The 18,114-nt window shown below is 39.1% G+C and overlaps 1 protein-coding gene across 2 annotated transcripts in view; it reads right to left on the bottom strand.

Annotated features, from left to right (window-relative positions):
* Positions 1-2,931, bottom strand: part of LOC121666949 (cysteine-rich venom protein kaouthin-2-like) — a 16,708-nt gene extending 13,777 nt beyond the window's left edge. For both annotated transcript variants that reach the window (XM_042032972.1, XM_042032971.1), the window contains exon 1: positions 2,834-2,931. The gene's annotated coding sequence lies outside the window, so the exon portion shown is untranslated. The remainder of the gene's footprint in view (positions 1-2,833) is intronic.
* Positions 2,932-18,114: the final 15,183 nt, after the last annotated feature.

Genomic DNA, 18,114 nt, shown 5'->3' with positions numbered 1-18,114 from the left:
CTTCCTTCCTTCCTTCCTTCCTTCCTTCCTTCTCCATTATTAGAACTAAAAGAATAAAATTAATTTCTCCTCTTCATTTCCAAATTTCTATGGATCAACTCCTTTTTACGTCTTATTCTTCCTGCTGTAATCCTGGATGAATATCTCCACAAATATCCACAGTTATTTTTGCTGCCCTTTCTGCAGGAATCCTACTGCTCATCACCAAACTGTGGAATGGGATGGGATGCTGCTCTTAGCTTGCTTCTGTGTCTAGGTTAGTCTGAAAATTCCCCTGCTCCCCATTGCTTGCTCTGACTGGAGTGCTTCAGTTGAAAGGGGAATTAGACACTGAGTCCATGTGACCTGTGCACTCGGGTGTAGGAGTCAGGATTCAAAACCTGTTCAAAACTTGATCACCAGCGCAGTGAAATCTTGCATGTGAGCTGGGGCAGAACCGGGAAACACCTTCTTTCAGGAAGCTTTTTTTGTTTTTATCTGTTTTAAGACAACTCTTGTTTATATTGCAGATAATGAGGAATGACAACAGAAATTAGAGCCTTCTGTAACATTGTAATTCTTGGTGTTTCCTACGCAGGGCCAGGAGTAGGACTTTGATGATCCTTGTGGGTCTCTTCCAACTCAGGTTATTCTACAAATATCTGATTCTAATTGAAGAAGCATCCACCAGGCTCTGGACTCCAAGACTCCACTTGCCTGGGAGGCTCAAAGCACCACCCCAGTGACGCAGGAGGTCACTGCAAAGTTCAGGTATCTGCAGTCAGTCACACGAGTTACATTCAGCTTGTTTCTGCTCAGCTACCTCAGGCAGACCAGCAGGTGACTAGAGTGGAATTTACTTGTTCTGGCAATTTTCCCAGCCTCCCTTTCCAAGGGAATTTATGGGCATGTTACCACAGAGCTATATTATTAACTTAACTTGCTTGGGTTTGAGGGGCTGCTGCTTTTAGTTTTAAATTATTCTTGGGGAGAGGCCAGTAGGGTTTGCTGATCCTTTCATATTCAGCAAAGCCCCTTTACCTCGGGGCAACCAGTTTATATAAAACACAAGGTGCTCTGGAGAGCACTGGTACTTGTGGAGAACACATGATTAGGCAAAACTACCTTTTCCAGGTGGGACAGCAAGGCCTCTGCTCCTCACCAGCTTTCTTACCTTGCACTGGGGGTGACCCACAATGCCCAGCCTTAGGCAGGGATGCTCTGCTAAACAACAAAGCCCATGGACTATTACTATGGGCAGCTGCAGCTCAGAGGCCAAAAAACTGGAAAGACTGGTCACATCTGTCCAGTTAAACTCTCACAACCTTCAAAATAGAGTGGCTTATTCCAAGCACTTGTAGTTGAGGGAAGACCTAGTTGATCCAGGGGAAAACATGGACACTTAACAGAATAAGCCGCTGATCTCCTGTTCTTAGTATTACTTTATGTCCCTTGCTTTAATTTTGACGTTACCTGTGCCTCTTTGAAGTGCTTTAGAAGCACAGGATTTCTTTCTTATTAATTTTTCTAATGCTTATTTCTCAGAGCCATTCCAAAACTTTGCACTTTATCTGACCTAGGTGTTTAGCAACAAAAGGTTATACTCCCAATATCATGAAAAAAAAATGATTTTCACTTAATTTCTAACTGGAAAGTAAATAGAAGTGGGGGTTATTTTTAGCTGTACTCAAGTTACAAGCAAAAATATGTCTTTTGAGTGCAAAATATGATGAGATGCAAATAGAAAACAACCCCTTTTGCACGTAAAACAGATTTTAAAGGAAAAATAACTCTTCACTGAAATTGTGAAGCTTTCTATTTTGCAAACCAAGCTGAAAAAGCTAACTTAGAGACATGGGCAAAGTATTCATTCACAGTAATATTTTCTATGAATTAACTTACAATTAAATATAATTGGTAATTTAATACATGATACAAGTTTCAAAATGCCATTGGAATGCTTTTTAAGACCCAGTGGGTTTCCCGCTCCAAGATATTAACATACTTTTGGCAATCCCACTGATTTCAACCAAATGCTTACAGTTTATGAGATGTAAATTTAATTGCTCTGCATTAATTTCTAGGCACCGGTCCTAAAATCAGTCTCTCTCTCCCCCTCCCTTCTTCCCCCTCAATCAAACATAAATCAGGACATGTGCCAAGTCTTACTGACTTTCCTGCAAATCCATCTGTATACCGGGATCTGCCACTGAAAGATGGTGCTTTAGCATCCCTAGTTTGTATGAGTTTGGCAAACTCATGTGAATATGTTTTTCCCATCTCTCCTTCTTAAAAAAAAAATAAAAAAGGTGTATCTTAAATTATTCATTTAATTGAATAACCATTACCAAAAAAATCCTCATTATTTTTTATCCTTGAAAAAGACCTGAAATAGAATAATGTCTCTGTCATTGTACTTGTAGAGCATTATTGCACAAAGTCGTACTCAGCAGCCACTTTGCAGAAGAGGAGTAAATTAAACAAGGTGGTAATTTCTCCACTCTGAAAATGGTGGTGATAGAAACATGAACCAATAGAACTTACTGAGCTGAATAAATATCCCATTCAATGTGTTTTACTGTCTCTCTGTCCTTTATGTACATATAATTTACTAAGATGCTGCTTTCTTCATACAGGTGGCTTTTCTTGTATATCTGATTATTCATCCATTTTCTCTACCTTTTTGTTTTAGCTTGTGTTACACTATTGCCTAAATACTCCTTATTTTTCACCAAATAAAATCCTCTTCTGTGACTGTCCTAAATTTTTCAAGAAGTCTTCTGATGGTAGGTGGTATTTTAACACATGGGAAAAATCATAATACTTTAAGCCAACAAATCAAGGCAAATCCTACCTTCTGTTTCCAGGAAGATCAGGAGTTTCTTCCGTCCTTCTTCAGGTAGTTATGGAATTGTCTGGAATTCTTCACTGGAGGGTGATTTATAGCTCTCCTGTTTCCTGATAGGACAAGGTGATTCAACGTCACCGGTATTACAACATTCAGGTAGTGACCATATAGAACAGCGTATTTTTCAAGTGCAAATTCATCCAAAAAGGAGGTTGGGTGCTTATGTTCAATTTTAATTTCCTCATATTTCTTGTACTGGGAGATGGAGTTCTCTGAAACGATTTTTGGGTGTATTACACCTTAAATGTGAAATTTGCAGTCGATGGGAGCACCGGGTACAACTCTCTCTGCTAATGATTGACACATCCAGTTGTAGTAACATTTGATCCTAATCTCCAGCAATGCAAATTCACTCAGCTGGCTACTGAGTTTATTATTATTATTATTTAGCAATGTCTGCAGACTGATGTTGTGGTAACCAAGATGGAATCTTGCCCATCGATTTTTCCATGGGGGTTTAAGAAGTCTTGGGCCAAGTACCTGTTCATGCTGTGGCTTCTTTATGTAGGTCCTAGAGTGTAAAAGCCAAAGAAGGAGACAAGGATATTTCTGTAATTTTTATTTGGATATTGGATAAAGAATCAAAGATTACTGTGTGCACTAACATTAAAAGACACATTTGTTTTGGCATTTCCAGGTGAGGTGGGATGGATGGAACACTGCCAGATCAGAAGGGCATTTTTGTGTGCACTGACTGCTTCTGTCCACATTCAATCTGCAGTAATTGCTGACCAGAGCAGCTGTCATTGCCTACTTTTATATCAAATGTTGCCATTTTTCTATTTAAATTCAGATCTGCACTCCTCATAGTCACTCAGCTCCTCCCTGAGTCCCTCTTGTTGTGCCTTCAGAACAGGCCTTTTCTTTTCCACACCTGGGAAAGCAACACTTTGGCTCTGCCAGACATGATGGCAATAGGGTGGTTTGATGATTTGTAATTATATGGAGAGGAACACACCATCAGCAAGTTTGGGGTTGACACCAAACTGCAGGGAGGAGTCCATATGCTGGATAAAAATCATTCAGATTAACCTCAAAAAGCTGGAGACGTGATTTGACAGAAAAGATCTGAAAGCAAACAATTGAGAGACAGCAATTGTCTAGGGAGCAGCTCTACAAAGATACTTTAGGGGTTTGACTTGATCATAGAATGGTTTAGCTTGGAAGGGACTTTAGAGGTCATTTACTTCCAGTCCTCCCACCATGGGCAGGGAGGATCTGAGAGGTCTTTTCCAGTGTAAATGATTCTATGAGAAGTTGCACAGGAGTCATCATGAACCACAAACTGCACTGCATAGTGCACCTACTGAAAATAGTGATTAAACCCACTTTTCAGCAATTCTGAAACAGTGGTGGGACTGTTGTGTCCAGTTTTAGCATCCCCAGTACAAGAAAGGCATTAACAGAAGGGAGTAAACCCAGGAAAGAGCTACTGTGTTGGAAAGGGACAAGGCAGAGATCAACTCTTTTACAACACAGACTTGAGGTTGAACATGGTGTTGGACCAGATGAGCTTCAGAGATCCTGTGCAACCAAAACTGTTCTAAGGTTGTGTGATTTTTATGTTGTTTACACTGGAGAGGAACAAAATGAGACTTGTCATATTTCTTGTTGACAGATATGACAGTTTAACAAATTACAGTGGGAACCTCTAATTGCTGTATGAGAAAACAAGTGTTATTAGCATAATCATTATAACCATTACTAATGAAAAGGTTCTATGCAGGTGATCAGTGAGCAATGGATCATAAGGTAAAGTCTATGTCCTATTACACTTGTCAGTCATCTCTCTGCCTAATATACTCTGAGACCTCGTGAATCACCTCCCCACTCAAGTGTAAGAGCTGCCTATAAACCTGAGAGAATGATTCAGAACAACAACCTATCCCCCGATTGCATTTCTGTGAATATTCTGTCATGACACTTCATAAATTGTTCCTATAGTTTATTTTCATAGAATCACAGAACATCTCAGGTTGGAAGGGACCTCGAAAGATCATTTCTCCAGCCTGTTGAGGTCCCTCTGAAAAGCAGCACAACCACCTAGTGTAGGAGCCCCTCCTTTCAGGTTTGTATCACCTGCAAACTGGCTGATTATGTAAACCTCACTTTTCTATCAAATCCCAGTAGGTCTCAGGCATTTATAGTGAGTCTTTATGTCTGGCATTGCTAATACGAATACAATTCCTTGTCTTTCTTAAAATTTTCATGCCAGCTCCATCTCATCAGTCATAAGCTACTTGTTTCCATTTTTCAGGTATGTAGAGCCCCTCTTTGTCTCCTGACATTTACCTTTCAGCCACTCTTCAGATTCTGACCATGGCTCCTTGAGCCCCTGGTAATGACTTTAACCTATTAATTGGTACATTTTCAGCACCTTTAGTTTTGTTATGGGAAAGTGATCAACAAACATTTGCAGTTCTGGATTTTCTTAGTTTTGATGCCTACAAAATATTTCAGTGCAGTAAGCTAGATCTCTGTGGATATTGTCTTATAAATAAGTCAAACCTATTTTGTTTTTATTTTCTCCATTTACTATCCCTACTTATCTGTATCCTTCTTTTATTTTGTATCCAGCCATCCAATAGCTAGGAGGAAAAGCATCTGCTCATTCTTATTTCTACAGCATCTTCTAAAATTCCCAGAGCAGGATCCCGGAGCCTATCACAGCAAGAGCAAAAAACACTAATAAACTACATAAATAATTTAGATTCCTCTCAGCTATCTTTAGATGTTCAAATGATACATATCTACACAATATAGGAGTCCCTCAATAGTCAACAGAGGGCAAGAGGCACCTTTCTCTTTTCCAATCTTAGACCCCTATCTTAAGTAAATTGCCTACTGAAAGTATTGTTCTGTTCTTGTTGGCCACACAGTGACTCAGACTAAATGTCACAAAAGCCTCCAAAACTCCACTCTGCCAAATTATTTTTGTATGTGCGAGGCAGTCTTCAGTCACCGGGGTTTTTTTCTACTTCATGGTTGAAGAGAGAGAATTAGAGGTAGAAAAAGCTAGCTTTTCTCCAGTGGAGGAAAAAATAATTTTTATCATAGATTAGGATTAAGCTAAACTAAATTTATCAATCAAAAATTAGTTTTAAGTCTTTAAAGTGGTGGGTAGTCTCCAGATTCATCTTCGAGACCAACCTTGGGTGACATCCCTGTTCACTGAATAAAGCAGAGACCTGATTTTTTTGAGATGTATCACCTTCACAACTCCAAAATCCCTTTCTGTTCCTCAGTCCTGCATTATAAATGGGTGGAGTTTTCTCCTTTTCTGTCCACCACAAACTGAAAACCCAGATGCTCATCTGGAGCTTCATTCCTGTTACACAAATGGAATGGTCAATAAATGTATTGCTCTTAAAGACCTTCTTGGCAGTTTTCCCACTATAATTTGGGATATAATCAGCCCCATTCTTTTCTCATATTCCATATGAGAAAAATTTTCTCAATTATTAAAGCATATCATTTCTTTATTAGCCTAAACAAAAATGTGTTTTTTCCTGTGTATCATCTGCATTTATCTCAGGGAGGAAATTCCTTTGTGAACAGTGCAACCTCAGATTACATGGCTTGATAAACACTTTGAGTCCATTAAGGAGATTCCAAACTATATAAATAATCCTAACAGAAATTTAATGCCTTGGCTTTCATTTCTACCTCAGTTTTGTGTTTCTCAGGGCTTTAATTCTACAAGTAAACGGATGGAAACATTGTGATATCAACACTACCTTTGGAAAACAGCAGCCTGAAGGCTCCACCGTGTATGTCCAGGAATAAACTGGTTGCAAAGTCAATCACTGAGGCTTGGTACTTCCATCCTAAAAATGATACTGATTCTTTCAAGAGTCAGTGGCTCTTTCTTCACTCTCCATTATCCCAATCCTCAACTGAGGGCACAAACCCCAGGCTCTTCTGTAGCTCTCCCCAGAGGCAGTAACTCTAAGCCAGTAGGAATCTGAAGATTAGTTTTTTATTAATTTCAGACTTTTGCCATAGCAAATGCATTTAGCAACAGTGCATTTATTTAGAAGGATTCTGCTTCAAGAATCTACTCGACCAGGCAATCGCAAGAGAAATGCAGCTAAAATTAAAATTAAATTTGCATAATTTATCTGAAAGAAGTGTCTCTATGTTTAGGGTGAGATGTTGTTTGCCACAATCTTAGCAGCATAGCAAGGCTGTGTAACAACATCCTTATACCATACCACACTTTTCTATAATGCCTCCTTTAGATCCTTGGTACAGTTAATTCCCAGCATGCCTGCTGTTATCAATTCTGATTTTAAAATGTCAAGAAGAAAATGTTAGATGTCACGGAAGGCAAGGTTTATGATAAGCATTTTGTGCCTGGGAAAAAAAAAAAAAGATAGAACAGAAGATTTCTGTGGATTTTTATAAATGTCTGATATATATTTTTTCATACCCTTTTTTGAACATGGATCATTGAGGTATGTCCATGGCAAAGTTCGAAAATTCAGTTTCATTATTGTTTGCTGCACTGGACTAGTGGGGCCCTTCTTTCTCTTCTTTCTAACGTGGTTTTTCAGGTCTTTAGCCTGATCAAACCCTGAGGTTCTAAAACAAGAGTCCATTGCAGAAGCAGCAGTGTCTCATGTTTAAGACTAGTAATGTACTTTATAAAGAAAATAGACCTAGATCTAAAAAATTTACTCTGTTAAGGTATCCAAGTGACAGAAAATTTTGTTGCCAAACCGTATTTCTGTTTTTCTGTATCCCTGCATTTATTTATCTATCTCTCCTTGACTTAGAGAAGAAAATGCACTGAGCAAGGAGACTTTTGTTCAAAGTGCAAATCTGTTTTTCCCCAGTACGTGTAGTTCCTGAAGCACTGGACACATTTAGGTCCTCCTTAATGGCAGTGCAGAATTACTCCTTGTGGCCTGTCACAGGAAGGGAAACCCCCAAAACCTTTTTGATGTCCCACAAAAAGCCTTCGTCATAATAACATGCATGGAAAATGAGCAAGCACAAATTTTTCACTGTTGGAGAGCTTAATAATTATTTCTATGAATAATGTGCTTCCAGTTTTATTGAGAAACCCCAAAATATTTGGGAGTAATTTCCATTTCTTCTACAGTTTAAAATCATATCCTGCTATCAAGTACCTGGACATAATTCCAAATGGCTTTTAAGTAATATTGTCTCCATCATTATGCTAAATCCTATGCATACAAAGATAACAAAAGATAAACCTTTTTTGTCGCATATTCTATGTTAATTGACACACAAAGTGGAAGAAACACTGTCTATCAACCAACACATCTAAAGAACTTCTGTGTCAAAATTAAACTGTGATTATAGTATAAGGAAGAAATTGAGATAATTCTACCAAATTGTGCATTTTGACTTTTTTTAAGAAATATTTGCAGTTTACACATTATATCTGTGGCCATATCCTGCATTGATAGTTTATATAGTCACATCCCCTCTGAATCCACCTAAAATCAAATTTTACCAGGAAAGATGATGAGATATTCTGAAGAAAAGAGTATTGCAAAGACCATCAAGACCACTTTCTACAAAGTCATTTGTGTACCTGAAATTGAATTAATTTGAAAAACCACAGGCATCTACATTTGAAGAAGACTCCTTTCATAGACTTTGTAAAATAACTGGTATCTTTGGGACATGTTTCATTTGCTCCCAAAGTTAACATCTAAACAAAATCATATGTTGTCTTACAAGTACCTGTAATCACAATCTTATGATTATTGAATGGCTGTATTAAAGTTTCACATATTTTCAATTCTTTTAATTTTAATTATTTTTATTTAGCTTATTAATGAAAATAATATTAGAAGCTCACCTTGTTGGGCTAAACATGTAGCAGAAGCTGAGGGAATTTTGGTGAAGGAAGGGAACAGCTCATGAACATCCCTGGACAATTAATCTTTTCTGTTCTCTTCACAGAGAAATTCTGTAGCTCTTCTCTGGTTTGTGTGGTTTCTCACACTGGGGAAAGACACACTTTTAAAGACAGACTGAGAAAAGGTAGAATTCAGTCAGAGTCAGAGCAAGGGGAAGAGAATACTAAATGCTAAATTGTGGAAGAGAAAGCAAACTCTTTATTGTTATTAGCTGGTGGCTGAATTTGTGGAGATGAACTGGGGCTTTTTGGTGTTCATCAGGAAGAAAAATAAGAAGGAACAGAGAGGTGGAGGGAAGTGAAAAAGTTCAGCATTGTTAAGAGGAAACTGATTATTATCTCTCTGTTAAGAACCCCCAAGGATTCTAAAAAATTCAGTGGTAAAGATATTTCTGGACATATTTGATAAGCACCAAAGGATGTGGCCACTCAAGTAATCTCAGAAAAGGGGAAGTAATGTTGATTACAGGATAAGATGGAAGGAAATAAGAGGAAAAGAGTTGCTTGTCACGTCCAGGAAGGTTGTGGCTCAGTCACAGCTGGAACTCAACTTCTGCACACAAAACCAGGATTTCCTTTCACCTTCTCTTAAAAAGAATTTCATTATGGGCATCTGCATGATACAGATCTCAACCCGTATGCTGAACATCCACCAGAAAGGTCTGAGTATTGTCTCTGGGTATGTCCTCCACATTAAGTGTAGAGAAAGCTGAACAAGCTTGGACTATTTGCAAGAATCATAGAATCACAGAATTGATGTGATTTAAGTTGGAAAAGACCTGTCAGATCATCAACCAGCTACCACTAAACCATGTCCCTCAGTGCCACATCTACACATCTTTTTAATACCTGCAGGGATGGTGACTCCACAGCTTCCCTGGGCGGCCTGTTCCAATGCCTAACCACTCTGTCAATGAAGAAGTTTTTCCTAATATCCAGTCTTAACCTCTCCTGGCACAACTTGAAGCCATTTGCTGTTGTCCTGTTGCTGGTTGCTTGGGAGAAGCAACCAACCCCCACACGGCTGGAAAGGAAGGAACAAATGTCTCCATTCACGGAGCCGTGTGCTCCCACTGCCTGGGAATGAGGGTTATCTTGGATTGCACACCAGACTGCACTGCTCTGTGCCATCACTGGCTGACACTTGCTGCTCTGTGCTATTTGGGTGACAACTTGCAAGGTGGGATCTCCAAATGCTCAGGGAAGTTGGAAGTGCAGGCGTGTAAGAGAGGATTTTGTTGCTGAAACATGGACGTCTGTTGCCAATTTTTCTGTAGCATATTTGAGACATATGCACGGTACTAACAGGTATTACACAGCACTTATGGGAGACTCCCCTTCTGGAGTGTCAGATGGAGGCAAGGTAGGACATCCTGCAGTACTTAAAATAACCCTAAATGTCTACATGGAGGCAAAGGAATCACGTCCCCATTATTTCATGCATAATAAGTCAAATTGCCTGGCCTCAGCTATGCTTCCAACTCTTGGGATTTATCAGGCATTGTCTGTCAATTTCTTCCTTTTTCTGTTTGAGTTGTTCTTGTGTTTTTGCCTGACTACTTCTTTTTTTGGGGTACATGATGCTAAACACCAAAGTTTGGGCAGCTGAATATAGCCCACTGTCTGATTCAGTCCCTTTCCTTTAAATTTGATTTAATTTCTCTCAACTTCAGTGCCTGACACTGTCTTGAGGTGCTGTGAAATATTCTGCCTCAACATTAGCTACTGGTTCAGAAGGTTTGAGCTTCCCATTGGTATTTCATAATATTTGACAGCCCTGAGTGGCTGTCTCAGATTTGTCAGGGCATCTTAGACAGCGAAGAATAGCTCTCAGGGACAGGAATGGACATTCAGCTGTCTAAATGGTAGCCATTTAGTCCACTTCAGGGCTCAATAAAGATAAAATTCAGGCAATTCTATCAAATGACAAGTTTTTTCTCAATCTTGGAAAAGTGTGAGCCACCCACTACAGGTGTCTGTACCTCTCCAGTGACAGGGAGTGAGCCTACAGCAGGGTTCAAATTCACACACCTAATTGTAGATGTCTACACTTGAGGAAATTTCCTGACTCTTGTAATCCCTGGCAGTAAAATTCAGTTGCCTACAGGCAACCAGAGACATTAGGAGTGCCTTTGAATATTAGACATACTCACGTAGGCCGTGTTTTTTGTTTAGATTTACAGATTACACTAAAAGAGTCCTGCAGCCTGGTGGATCTAAAATATCTCTCCCAAAGTCAAAAAGAAATCAAGGAGTTTGTGTCATTTGTGTGCTCCAGCCTAGATGCTCTATTTGGTGAGAGCTTGAATAAAGAAGGCTTTCCAGGACCTGATCTCAGACTGGATCCAGCTGGGATGCATCCTTTGGTTTCCCTGAGTACTGCATTGTGTATGCAGGGAGGATTCAGCTGGTGCTGTAGGAGAAGACAACATTCTTTTGTTATGGTACAGGGCCCAGAGAGGATATTTCACTTGGAGCACAAAATAAAAAGTGATCTGGGATGACCCTGTGTGACCAGGGAAGTTGGAGCAGGTGATCCACTGTGCTTCTTTCCAACCTGACTCATTCTGTCTGTGATTGTGTGAAAACCATAAAATATGCCTTCTTTGTTAGCAAGATCTCAGGCTTATATAGAATTACTCTCTCCCTTGGGGTTTTTTTTTGGGGGGGGGGGGGGTTTGGGGTGTTTTGTTGTTTTTTTTCATGCTTGGACATGAGCAGTAGCCAGTGATGGCTGCTTCTCTCTATGTGTGTGTGTGTTTGTGAGCCCAATGCCATATTTGAAGTCTTTCACCTCATGCTTGTCTGACAGCTGACCAAGTACTGAAAGTGTCTGTCACAGACAGATTTTCAGTGCAGTTCACAGCTCACATAACAGAGGGAGAGGGGAGGGGAAAGACAGTTCACAAAATGTATGAGGAAACGTGTCAGGAAGATGCAGGATCTCTGCACAGACAGAGTGTCTTTTGTCTCTCGGGCAAAATGACTCCCTGGCTCAAAGCCCACCGTGAAGCAAATAACAGAGCACATTCATTATGCCCTAATGTTGCTACATAACAGTATATTTGGGAATTAAATTATAGGCAAAGGTGTGCTCTTCCACTATTAATTTTTTGTAATCTCACTTGCCGTTGTTTCACCATTCGATAGGTTCTTTGTACTCACCAAATCTGCAGCCCAAAATTACCTTACTTGTAATAAGTTAGAGCTGCACTGAAAATGTTTCTTCATATTAGTTTTCACTCCATTTCAAAAAGAACAAGGGCTTATTACTGATCAGAGTTATGCAAAACAGATGGTATTTTTCTTTTTTATATCAAAAAATAACATAACCATATTTAGGTATGAATGGCGAGATAACTTTTTAACAAAGTTTTCATATGTTAGAGCCTGGTGTCTGGTCTAAGATAATCATATAGATGTCCTGTAGTGATTCAACTGGAGAAGACATCAGTGGAGCAGGGTTTAACCCACTTGGACAACTAAAGACCAGACCTATTGCTTTCTGGAAATTCTTACACTGCTATGTTGGTGGCAGAGATCTTGGGCACAGATGTCTGTCTTAAAAATCACTGAATTAAAAGACTATAATTTCTTCTGAACACTCAAAATCTTGACTTTCGAGTGAAATATTTCCTTCTAGTTACGTTTGGGGAGTTTTTGTTTGTTTGTTTGTAATTTTGTTTGTTTGTTTTTTGTTAAAGCCAGATGAAACTCCTTTTCATAAAAAAATTTTCCTGAATAAATAATTTAAACTTTAAACAAGGTTAGGAAAGAATCTGTAAACAAAGAAACAAAGAAAAATCACGCCCATATTAAATAGTCATGTCAACTATTTTTATAATTATTTTCAGGTGGATTGAAAGACTTTCACCATTTTGCAAATCACTGTTTGTACCCATTTCCATACCAGTCCTGCCAGCACTGATAAATGCCCTATTTTCTTCTGAGGTTCTTGACACTTTCTGCACTTAAGTAGTTGCACAACCTTGTGTCATTCAGCTGCAATGTAACAGTGACATTTTAGGAAGCAGTGGTTCTGCTCAGAAATAGTTCATTGTTTCAGTAAGATAAATCTCCATGAGATTTGATATGTCAAGGGGAAGCTCACTTGGCATTACAACTCTTCCAGATGACTGATTTCTTAAATACCCAGCAAAATCTCAGGAAATGCCATTGATTCTGCATTGATTACCACAATACCTGTGATTCTTGCAGGTATACAGCTATACAGGAAAAATACACAAGGGAAAGCTGTTGTGAATTGAGGCGGGACAAAGAGGTGTGGTGAAAAAAAGGTCCCATCTCATGGTTTATGTACTGTGTGAATCTTACAAGAAAGGAAAATGAGACCTTCCTCAGCATTAACATTGTGGAAAACATCCCCACTGATAAGGGAAACGTTCAGTAACAACAGAAATACATAGGTCATAAATTGGTTTTCCTGAGGAAAGCAGTGCATAAGGACAACCATAGAGATCACAGGGATTTATATGGAATATTTAAGTCATTCTGCCCCTTTTCCATCCCCCTCTTTCCCCCAAATATCTTGAAGAGGGTTCGATTAACTTGATTTTCTTGCAGTCTAGAGATGTTCACAGAGTATGAGAGCTTCTGCTTTTTTTTGTTTTTTTTGTTTTGTTTTGGCTTTTTTTTAAACTTTATCTGCTTGAATAACTCCTTCATTTCTTCTCAACACTTTTTGCTCTTTATTTTTCTGACTTTCTTACTGACAATCTGAAGCAGCTTTACTTACCCAGGATAACCTATTTGGGAGTGCCTGTTGGGGGCACACATATGGTCCATGATGGAAACCTCAGGTTTACGTTCTTGAAAATTTCCATACCCTGCTAACTTTTCAAGCTGTCCCCACCTCTGTTCTATGTAAATGCATGTCCTAAATCTTGTCATTTCCAGATCAATGGAGCAACTGTCTTACTGAAAATCCTCTTCTGCCAGTTGTTAAAGTGTGCAGCTGACTTAAAACAGAGAAGTTGATTTTCTGGGGACTGCTCAAACTGTAATGTTAAATATTCCTTGCTGAGTAGGTTCACATTGACTATGACTGTAGGCAATTAATATGTTTCCCAAATAACAGCCATTTTCTCTTGGTATTTTCTCTTTTTTTTGTTTGTTTGTTTTTGTCTCAGGAACAATTTCACACGGGCAGACTAAGACAGGTTGCTATTGTGAATCTGCTGCAATGCTTCCAGGTATTCATAACACTGTTTGCATTGCTAAGTGCTGTGAGGGGAAAGTATCAAAGCTCAGGGATTATGCTCTGCTGAAGCTGATTAAACAGTTCCTCCAGTTTGAAGAGTTATGACAAATGAAAAAACCTCTTACACACAAACCCAAGTTATCCAGGTTTTCTGTTAATGAAACAGATGTCAGTTTGCTTAAATGCCAGGCTTCCTTTTTTTTCCTGTTCTTCAAGTCCTTGGTATTTCTGCCGGAGCAAAAGTTAGGAGTGTACTCCTGCGCAACATTTGTCTGTATGGTAGGAAAATTCCTTAATTTGACTGCTCCAGAATTAAAAAGGGGATATTTTTTATATCTATCTTTATTTATTTATTTATTTATTTAAATACATTTTTGCAGAGCTTGAATCACATTCTTTTGTTCTGGTTTTTATCTGATTTGGAATTACTCCTTTAAAAATAAGTATACAGTAGCTCAGCAGAGGGTAGAATTCAACTGGCCCAACAATCTTCTCACATTAAACCTCCAACCTAACTCCTTTAAAAATAAGTATACAGTAGCTCAGCAGAGGGTAGAATTCAACTGGCCCAACAATCTTCTCACATTAAACCTCCAACCTAACGGGTTCTGTAGGCTCCCTATGTAGTAGACGAAGAGAGATGGACAACTGCAAGAGGGCGGTACATCACTTCTTTGCAGATGTCTGAAAAGTAGGAGAAAAAATTCTCTGAGGGAGATTCTTTTCATCCAGGGAAAATGGAAAGGCTACACTGGATCATCTCCTTAAAGTTTAGAAATCTGCAGGTAGGCAAGATATGTGGAATTTTCTTTAGGTGTTCAGAAACCTGGAAAACAAGACATTGCAGATTCTCTGGGAATTCAATTATGATGAAATGCTGGAAGCAGCTTTGTAATAGTAGCATCAGTTCTCTCAAGTGGTCTCAAGCCAAATAACACTGAGGAAAAAAAAGATTATGGGGGTCTAGCTATTTCAGCAAGGAATTTGACCGGCATACAAGGACGTTCGAAGCAGAATTATTTCTAGTTAATAGGCATCAAGACTAAATAGAAAAGAAAGGCCAACTGGGAGATTATAGCATGGCCATAGTGTAATTATAGAGTAAAGCAAATATAGTGAGATTTCTTAGATTTGGAAATGTGTTTTTAATACAGATAATTTGCACTGTACCACAAGAAGTAACCTCTTCTCTGTCAACTGCATAACACTCTTAAAGCAAGTGTTTTTCTATCAATGATGCCCTTACAGGAACCAGTACAGTGTCTTCAGACATACGTGTGGTTTTACTTCACGAAGTTCTGTTCTGACAAGATGGCTGGCAAAATGTCTGCACCTGCTCCACTGAAATTGGCTCATTTGACACTGCTTTTGTACAAGTGGTGCAAGTCCACAGGAGCCATCACATTTGGGCAGTGGAAAGCCGTTTCACTCCCAGACATGTTATATCCCACAACTTACCACTTTTATTCCTTAAAGAGCTATAACCTTACATACCTTCTGAATTTAAAAGGCCGTAACAGTTCATCCCCTCTCTGTTGACATGCCAGGTAGTTTGCTGTGTACCAGACATGGCATTTGGTAGTACAAATATGTCTTGTTTAAAGAAAACAGGCAAGTCAAATCCCCTTCCCCGGACCTGGCATAGATTTGCCAACTCAACACTGCTTAAGCCACAGCAAATATCCACAAAAATTCCTGCCACCTCTTCACTTACTGCTTAGTCCATTGTTGCAAACAAGAGGACAGTTTCTGCAGGGGATCCTTTTGGGGGCAATGTGTGTAAGCACAGCTCATTAGTTACCCCTTGAAATTTTGAAGTGATGAGAAGGGAACAAAATCTTTTCTTCATAAGACAAGAAACCTTCTTCTCTGGTACTGCAGCTGCAACCCGATGGGAGAAACTAATATCTAGTACCGATCTAATTTTCAGACAGCTGAATTCCAACTTCTTTAAAGTGCTGGGACTGGAAGAGACGTGCTGGTCTCACTCATTTCCAGGCCTCATCTGTTGTAGGGAGAGCTTAACTATAGCTGTCTTGGGGTGACTTTGTGACGTGTATCACCTATCGCTGCCCCATGCCCAGGAATTAATTTTTGTGCCTTTCTATGCCTTTAAACTGAGCCTGAGAGGGGGGAGGAAAAAACTGAGCAGAACTTTTTCAAAGCAGTTTGCAGCTTGTTCAAGGTCACACAGAGACAGAGATTTTTTTTTCAGCTGTGGCAGGAGAGTGAGAGGGAAGGGAAGCACCCGGCTTGCTTTTCTTTCCAGCCAGCTTTTAGCAATTTTTTTTTCTCAGCTCCTTTTCCTCCTGAGGGTTGACCTTTGTTTTCCTGGGACTTTGTTTTTTCCTTTTCTCTCTGCTAGACTGTTTCAACATCAGAATACTTTCCACCAAGTCCTTGGCCCTGGAGGTGGGCCCACCACCCCATCCCAGCTCCAAGGAGGGGGAGAGAGAGATCTATGGAAGGACTCTGAAATTTTCCCAGGTTTCTTTCAGCAGATCGAGGAGTTTTATTATCTAGCATCATTATCCCTTTTCCTGTGTGTTTGTTGAATAAATAGTTTTTATCTCTTTCACTTTCCTTCGAGGGGTGGTTATAGCCTGCCTTCTCTCAGAGGATGTATTTCTAGATTTGGCCAAACCAGAACAATGGTGTAATTCACCAAGTTCAGAAACCGAGCGTAGGTACTAACAGTACTTAACAACACACAGCTGTTGCAAAGTCATAAAGGTTTGGCACAACAAAAGTTTTATTTTCCCAATGCAGGATAATTTTTGTAGTTCAAACAATACCTGGGATTGATTTCTCACTACTGTCCTGGATGTTGTTGGTCCATTAAACATGAAGGTTTTGAGTTTCACCAAACCAGTCCTGGATTGAAGATGATAATGAAGTGTGTCCACTTGCAACTAAGGATTTTTAGCCATAGGAAAAATACAGATGATACACAGTATGAGTTTTCTTGCTTTTGTCAAGGAAAATTTCTGAAACTATTGAGACATCTCCAGAATTAAAGAGCATGCCATACAAATGAGCCAGAGCAAGTGTTTCAAAGTAGCATTTTGGACACAGTGATTCTTATCAGCATTAAGCTGATCAGTCTTGCATGCTTATATGTAACTTACACACTTTGACTCTGCTCCAGCACAGCAGGTGATTCAGAATCCTTGTACTTTTGGAAATAATGTTATACTTCTGCTCCTCTTTTCCTTGTATGTAAAAGAATGTCAAGAATCTGAGACCAATTAGGAAGTTCTTGAGGGAAAAAAACCAGACAAACTTACTTTTGTTTCTTCTTGCATATTTTAAATTACAAAATAAAGTGCACTTCTCTGCCTAAGGTTTAACATTCTTTGTAGCAGCATCATTTCTCACATTAAGAAAATAAGGGATAAAACCCACTATTAATTCAAACAATAAAATAAACCACTGAAGGGATTTTGTCGTGTTTGTTGGCTTTAGCTAAAGTTGAATATAGAAGCTGCTATTTTTCATACCTGCTGAGAACTGAGTCTAAATGCCTAGAACCTGTTGAATTTCTTAGTCCAGAAATGTGGACAGACAGTTCTGCAAAACAAGTGCTTAAAATTTCTTATATCCCTCATGGAAACTGCATTTCTCTGGATCTATAAAACTGGCCACATAATGAGGTTTCTCCCTAAGGAATTAGATCCCCAAACACAGATATCTAATCTTGAAAAAGAAACATGTTCTCAGTCACTTAGTATACCAAATGTCTCATGAGATATAATAATAAACTTTTACCTTTAGCTAGCTGATTGAATTTTTAGTTAATATATACTGACCTAAAGCCACATTCCTCGGTTCCTTGTCAAACTGGTTGTTGTTTTCAATTCAGTACTATTTGGGGAACTGCTTATTGAATAAAGAAAACTTCCATAGAGGCACAAATTTCCAGCATTATTGACTAATTAAGGCTTTGTCTACGCTGGCAGCTGGGGACTTTAGGCAATCTCATGCCCATATGCACTAACCATTTTACATTGTAAATCTCTTGGCTGGGTCTTAAGTGACAGCCTTGCCTGATGCTGCAAAAAATGTTGGCACGAGGCTGATCTGACCCCTTCATACCATGTGCTTTGAAAT

Source organism: Corvus kubaryi, unplaced genomic scaffold (genome assembly GCF_017639235.1).
Source record: "Corvus kubaryi isolate FWS band 111438036 unplaced genomic scaffold, C.kubaryi_AGA036_p1.0 37354, whole genome shotgun sequence".
NCBI classification, from domain to species: Eukaryota; Metazoa; Chordata; class Aves; order Passeriformes; family Corvidae; genus Corvus; species Corvus kubaryi.
The sequence above is the reverse complement of the archived record's forward strand: the minus strand, read 5'-3'. Positions and strand labels throughout refer to the sequence as shown.